Raw genomic sequence first — 8,046 nt, 5'->3', positions numbered from 1 at the left:
ATTAACTAGATGGATAGGGACTGTGTTTGTTGTGTGCGGACGCAGGAGGAGTTGGCCACAGTCCAAACACAGCTGGAAGCTGAACTAGATGTGCAGGGAGTGGGGGGGGATGTAACAGCTCTCTGTCACTGAGCCGACCTGTCACTGTCCAGCCCACTCTCACTCAGTGTGGGTGGCAGACTGCGTTGAGGTCTCGAGCCTCAATGTGAAGGCTGCATAGGGGACACAGGCTCCTGCAAAATCCCAAACACTTTCCTAATAGATTCAGTGTGCTATCTGATGCCTGGGAGGGTCAGAATGCACCTTCTGCCAGGACAGTGGCCATTCCTTCAGCAAGGTCCGGACAGGCACATGGGGGTAGGGGTTTGTTGGTTTTTGGGAGCTCCAATGTTAGGCGGGTCATGGAGCCCCTCAAGAATATAGTGGCTTGGGTGGGGAAGAAGTCCAGCGTTCACTCACTGTGTTTGCTGGGGGGTGGGGGAGGGGCTTTCTCTGAGATGTGGAAGATATTCTTCTGGCAGCTATCAATTGTGCGGGGTGCAGCCACCTGCAGATTGTTGCATATGTCAGCACCAATGATGCCAGTCGTCAGGGTTCCAAGGGAATCATTGGGTCCTTTTGACAGCTGGCTAAATTGGCAAAGGTGGCCCCCATCTCTCGAGGAGTGGAAGCCAAGCTGACAATTTGCAGCATCATACCCAGGCTAGACCAGGATCCTCTGGTTTGGAGTTGAGTGGAGAATCTAAACCAGAGGTTATGTCAACTCTGTGATGAAAATGGTTGTAGATTCCTCGAACTACACTATGGGGTGGAAGGTTGTAGGATGCCACTCCATAGATCAGGGGTGCACTACATACAGGAAGCAGCTACATATGTAGCACAGTACTTGTGGCATGCACATGAGGTTTTTGTAGATTAGGTTCCTCCACATGGGAAACTAAACATTGGCCTGAAACATTACCAGTTCATAACACCGATGTGGGTGTGGCAACTGTAAAAATTGTTAGTTCACCTAAACAGGTCATTCCAAGTGATTTAAATATGCTACATCTCATGTTAGTAAATTGTTGAAGTGTCAGTCTCAAGATCCCTGATTTACTCTCCAAAATAAACAGTAGTAATGCCAATATTGTATTAGGTACCGAAAGCTAGTTGAAACCAGACATAAATAGCAGTGAAATTTTGAACTCGGTTTGGACAATGTTTAGAAAGGGTAGGAATGATGCTATGGGAGGTGGTATGTTCATTGCAGTTAAAAGCTGATTAAATGCAGTTGAGAACGATACTATTTCAGACTGTGAAATAATCTGGATAAAGCTGTCAATCAGATAAGGAGTGACCATTGCATTAGGATGTTTTTATAGACCACCAGCATCCACAACAAATGTCGCAGAACATTTGAGGGAAAGTCTTGAGTACATAGGAAATAAATATCCAAATTATCCATTAGTTATAGGTGGAGACTTTAATCTGGTGTCCATTGACTGGGAAAATTACATGTCTATCACAGGGGGAGAAGCAAAGACTCGTGAAGTTATTCTAGGAGCGCTCTCAACATACAACCTTGAGCAATTGGTTAGAAAACCAACTAGAGATGGGCATATATTAGATATCTTGGTTGCAAACAGACCTGATCTTTCTGAGGAAGTTAATCTAGAAGAAGGTATTAGCGACCATAATGTTGTTGTGGCTTCTACATCAGTGTCATTAATGAATATCTTCATAGTCGCATCTTTAGTCAGAATTTAAAGGTATTGTCCACCATGTGCTAGAGAAATGTGTGCATAGCAAAAATATAGGGGAGGGAAAGGATCCATCTTGGTCCAACAAACATATTAGGAAGTTGCTGAGAAAGCAGAGAATTTTGCATAGTTGTTTTACATGTAGTCACTGCTGACAAACAGAAATTATGCAAAATGAAAGTAGCTGTCAAAAGGCCAATGAGAGAGTCTTTTAACAAATTTGAAAGCAATATTTTATCTGCATAATCTAAAAATAACCCCAAAAAATTATGGTCGTACATAAAATCTATGAACACTGCAAATAATTCAATACCTTCTCTTGCTGGCAGTACGGGTAATGTAATGGATGATGATAAACACAAGGCCAAAATTCTAAACCTAGCATTCAAAAACTCATTTACAGTAGAGGAATGCAGCACCATTCCCCCTTTCAATTGTCAAACAAATGCAAGGATGGCTGACATAGTGTTTAGTGAATCTGGGGTTGTAAAATAGATCCTTAGACACCAGGAAGGCATCTGACCCAGATGGTGTCCCCGTTAAGATTTTATGTTGACTATGCTACAAATATAGCACCATTCTTATCCATCATCTGTCAGAGATCATTGGAACAGCTGAAAGTTCCACGGGTCTGGAAGAAGACCCAGGTCATGGCAACCTATAAAAAGGGTAGAAAATCAGATGCACATAATTATCAGCCAATTTCACTGACATTCGATTTGTTGCAGAATCATGGAACATATTTTGTGTTCAGACATAATGACCTTCCTAGACTCTCTCAGCTCATTTGCAGAAACCAGCATGGCTTTAGGAAACAGCAGTCATGCAAGACACAGCTAACCCTCTTCGTGCATGATATACAACAGGCTCTAGATACTGCCTCCCAGGTTGATGCCATATTCCTCAACTTTTGAAAGGCATTCAATTCAGTTCCACAATGTCGCTTGCTACAAAAAGTGTGCACTTGCGGTCTGTCTGATGACATATGCAATTGGATATAAAGTTTTCTAACAGGCAGAGTGCAGTATGTTATCCTGAATGGAGCGACTTCAACAGAAACAAGTGTAACATCAGGTGTGCCCCAGGGCAGCGTAATACGTCCACTGCTTTTTACAGTTTATATTAATGACCTGGTTGATGGTATTGTCAGCAGCGTTAGACTGTTTGCTGATGATGTTGCAATCTACAGGAAAGAAGCATCACACAAAAGTTGTGAACAAATCAATGAGGATTTGAAGAAAATAAATTTGTGGTGTAATGACTGGCAGTTACCTCTCAATATTAGTAAATGAAACCTGCTGTAACAAAACAAAAATCCCCATTAATGTATGAGTACAAAATAAATGCCCAGTCTTTGGAAGTGGTAACATCTATCAAGTATTTGGGTGTGACTATTTGAAATGATCTCACCTGGAATCATCAGATAAAACAAGTGGGTAAGGCAAACTCTAGATTGCGGTTTATTGGTAGAATCATGAAGTGATGCAGTCCGTCAACAAAGTCAATTGCTTACAATACATTAGTTCACACAGTCTTAGAGTATTGTTTGTCTGTATGTGTCCCTTACCAGATGGATCTGATTCAAGAGTATGAGGAGGTCCAAAGAAGAGCGGCAAGATTCATGACTGGTACATTTAGCCATCGTGGGAGCATTACAAATCTCATAGAAAGTTTGAAGTGGGACACACTTGCAGACTGACAATGAGCTAAAAAGAAGGGGCTGCTCACTAAATTCTAAAATCCAATCTTCACTGAGGATGTAGAGCATATATTATTACCACCAACTTTCAAATCGCTCAATGATCACCATTCAAATATAAGGGAAATTAGAGCTCGTACTGAGGTGTCCAGACAGTAGTTTTTCCCTTGCTCGATCCGCAAGTGGAACAGAGAGGGGGAGGGGGAATATGACTTTGGCGCCAATAGTGCCCTTCACCACAAACTGCTTGGTGCCTAGCAGAGGATCTATGTAGATATGTAGATGTAGATAATCTGTTTTCAAGACACTATCCATTCCATTCAGTTGCTCTTCCAAGCCCTTTGTCTTGTGCATTTGCGATCTATTTTCTGTAGAAGTTGTACATAATCTTTCAGTTTTTGTATTTTATTCCTGCAAATGTACTCCCATCAACTTTGCAGCAGCTTTCCCTAATTCTTCAAATGCTATAAATGTAGATTTGCCATTCTTTATCCTAACTTTTAAGATAAGTTCTAGGGTCACTATAGCCTCACATGTACCTACAAACTGATCTCCCCAAAGATAGCTTCTACCAGTTTTTTTCCATTCTTATGTGAATAATTCATGTCAAAATTTCGCAGATGTGAGTTGTTAATCTGTTAATTCTGTAATATTCACATTCATCACCACAGCCTTCCTTGGAATTGAAATTATAGGTAATTTCCAGAGTACCACAAGGAAATGTGATTGAACCATCAATGCTTACAATATGCGTAAATGATCTAGTAGCAAGTTGTTTTAAGAGTGTCACAGATGATACAGTTGTCTATAAGAAAGTAGTGGCATGAGAGGACAGTAATGATTTACAGAATGATCTCCAGATATTTGATGAATGGTGCAGGCTCTGGAAGTTGACGCTGAACATAAATAAATATAATGTATTGCACATACATAGGTAATGAAATCTGCTACTATATAACTACACTGCTGATGACAAATTACTGGAAACAGTAGCTACCATAAATTATCTACTAGTAACTATCCAGAGTAATGTTAAGTGGAAAGACTGTATAACACAAATAGCAGGGAAATCAGATGCCAGACTGTGATTCATAGAAAGTTTCTTCAGGAAAAGAACTTGACCACAAATGAAATGGCTTATAAGGTGCTTGCTCAACTTATTCTTGAATATTGTTTATCAATGTGAGTCCTTAAGGATGGACAGAAGAGATAGAGAAGATCCAACGAGGAGTGCCACGATTCATAAGAAGATTGTTTAGTCCATCCGAAAGTGTTACAGTCGAGTTCAGTAACTACCAGTAGTACATGTTACAAGAGAGGTGCTGTTGCTGTTGAAATTTCAAGGAGGCACTTTCTGGGAAGACTGAAGTAACATACTACTTCCTTTCACATACAGTGCATCTTGCGTACTGATCACAATGAGAAAATTTGAGACTTTAGAACAAATGCAGCGGCTTACCAACACTCATTCTTCCCACACTTCATTTGTGGGTGGAACAGGGTGGGCAGATCAGTTTGTCATAGTACAAGGACTTTCCACCACACACTGTTAGGTAGCTTGCCATGTATGACGTAGATGTACATCATTCTTCTTGTAATGTGAGGATATTTTGTCAGTCTCATATATCTTGCACACCAGGTGGAAATGTTTGCCACTGCTAGCACCTCCAAACACCTCAGTAATTCTGAAGGCATCAAATCTGCTTCAGGGGCCTTATTTCATATTAAGTCTGTCAGTGCTCTGTCGAATACATCTTGCAGTATGATATTACACATCTCAACAGTGGTCATGTGAGCACAAGTTGTGCTTGCATGAATGTGTGTGCTTTTTACATCAGAACACTACCTTTTAGCTGAAAGCTCACATATTATAGCAGTCTTTTTATTTTTCTGATATTTCTATTCCTCTTTTCCTGTTCATGCTTATATTTCCTCTTTTCATTAACTGCATTCAACATATTGTGCTTTACAGAATGACTTCTATTCAACTCTCTGGTTTTGCTTTTCTGATCCTCTGCTACCTTTATTATTTCATTTATGTTCCCTGTTTAAGTCCATTATTGCCTAATACTCTCTTAGAAACTTTCTACAACTTCTGGTTTTTTCGACTTACGTGTGATATCTTGTAATGTTGTACAGATAAACTACCAAAATTAAAATCAGCAAAGTTTTATTATGCTTCCACATGAAGGAATTCAGAATAACACTGAATGAAGTACAGAACAGTACAAGGTCTCATAACTACAGAATACATTGATATACAGCCTCTTAGTTGAGTATACAATAAGTAAGTACACACAAGTAAGTCTTGTGGTGCTGGACTTAAAGTGGCCTATTAAGCACCTCGCACAGCACTTGCTGCTGTGTCTGTCCCAAGATGTCGTCTCTAGGCCAACCATGGAGGCTGTTTGATTATGCACGTTCACACTACAGGGTTACAAAACTATCTCTGCCTTGGGAAAAGTGGTCACTGCAGAAATATCCATATCTTCAACAGTAGGTGATGACTGCTGGAGAAGGTGTCATGGTGGCAAAGGAGAATACAGCCTGAAATGGTGCACGGGTGGAAAGGCACGGCACCCACTCACCCACAAGAGACTGCAAGGGAGCACTGGTGATGATAGTGCTATATCTATGTGCACATCTGGGTAGGCACTCAGTGCTGGAGGCATCACATAAGACAATGGCCACAACAGTGGCAGGGGCTGTGGAGGCAAGAAGTGGCTTAGTGGCAGTGGCAATCGGTGCAAGGACAGCACAGAAGCTGGAGGAGGCTGCACCGCTGGGCCACCGCAGATGGTGGAGGTGGAAGGCAATCCTGTGCATGGTCGGTCAGGCACAGACAGAGCTGGGCATAGTGTCATGATACCGAGCCATCGGAGGTGCACACAATGCAGTGTTAGTGGCTTCGACAGCTGTGGACGACTGCTGGTACCCACTTAGGGCTCCCACGAAACCACCGGCCCAGGCAGCAGAGCTCAAATGGAATCATTGTGAGGCAAATGCTGGCAGGTGGCCAGGTGTCAGCGAGAGCAGATGAAGGTGTTTCAAGGCTAGTAGCCATTAAGCAGTAACACCATGCTGTGGTCATAAACTGGAATCAACCTATATGAACTCAGGAAATTAACAAGGACTTCCTTGAGAGAAGATTGATTTTTTCTGAGTGCATGGACCAGCCCCTACATCTCTCCACTGGACTGAGGGTGAAAGAAAAGGACCGTAACATATCAGATGCCATTCTCTGCACAAAAATCTTCAAACTCTTGAGACAATAACTGTGTGCCATAGTTCATCACAAGCATATGCGGCAGTTTTTGTATGGATTTGAGTGAGCAGTGATTGTAGTCACCTTGGAAGTAGATGGGCGGCAAACCACTTCAGGAAATTCTGAGTAAGCTTCAACTATTACAAGCTGAAAGGAGTTAAGGAGCAGACCTGCAAAATCAGCACGAGTATAGTCCCAGGGACACTTGGGTCAGGCCACAGGAAAAAAGAGGCCAGTGGTGCCACTTATCAATACCTGGCCACAACAAGTGGTGGTAGGCCACAAATTTTCTACAAGAAAAATCCCAATGTTCCATGCAGAGAAGGTTCACAATGGTCTGCCACAATGGGGCTGGATCACAATCCTGGATGCTGCCTCTACAGAAGCCATCAACTGTAACACACCATCACGAACTGAGAGGCAGTGGTGGAGAACATAATAATTACGCAAAGATCCAATGCTCAGCTTGGTGGCTTACCTGCCCAGCCAAGGTCGACAAATTGAACAACCTAACAAAAGACAGGACTGGCTGCAACAGCTACCAAACTCTAAGAACTGGTAATGGGGAAACCATCCAGTATTTTGGCCTTTGGCACATAAATGGAAAAGCAACATTTTTTCTTGATCAAATGCTGGATCAGAGCCAATTGGCAAACAACAAAGAATATCCGTATTATTATGTTGTAGTGTGGGCTGGAAGTTAATCTATTACACATAGCATGGCAAAAACAGAGCCCAGCACTGCAGGCAATGGGCTGCTTTGTCCAGTAAAGATGCTGAAGGATTACAAAGTGAAACCAGAGATTTATAATCAGTAATTAAATTAAACTTAGAACTGCATAGTAAAAGATGAAATTTTTTGAGTAGATACACAATACCAATGCTTTCTGCAAACAGTTCTGTTATGCCAAATTCAGAGTTTTGGAAGTGTATGCAGTTGGGCTTTCAGAACCTTCCACATATTTGTGGGAGAAAACAGTCCCAAGGCCATACGGGGAGACATCTGTGACCAAATCATGATATTGACGTAATTGGAAGGTAACCAGGCAAGGTGCCAAACGTAAGTCTGACTACAGTAAAAGGTCAGCTCATAGGTGAGTAACCAATGAACAGGAATACCTTTATGTAAGACAGCATGAAGTGGGAGGTCCAATATGGCTGCACCAGGAAGAAATTTATGGTAGTATGCAATCTTTCCCACAAAGTAGCTTGCAACTCTTTGACATTCGTAGGACGTGGCAAAGCCATAATGGTCTTGACATGCTGGATTAAAAGCTTAATTCCAGCATGCAGGACTTCAAAACCCACATACATGATACACAGCTCAAAAATTGTGATTT

Source organism: Schistocerca gregaria, chromosome 4, assembly GCF_023897955.1.
Source record: "Schistocerca gregaria isolate iqSchGreg1 chromosome 4, iqSchGreg1.2, whole genome shotgun sequence".
Classification (NCBI taxonomy): domain Eukaryota; kingdom Metazoa; phylum Arthropoda; class Insecta; order Orthoptera; family Acrididae; genus Schistocerca; species Schistocerca gregaria.
Note: the sequence above shows the minus strand (reverse complement) of the source record.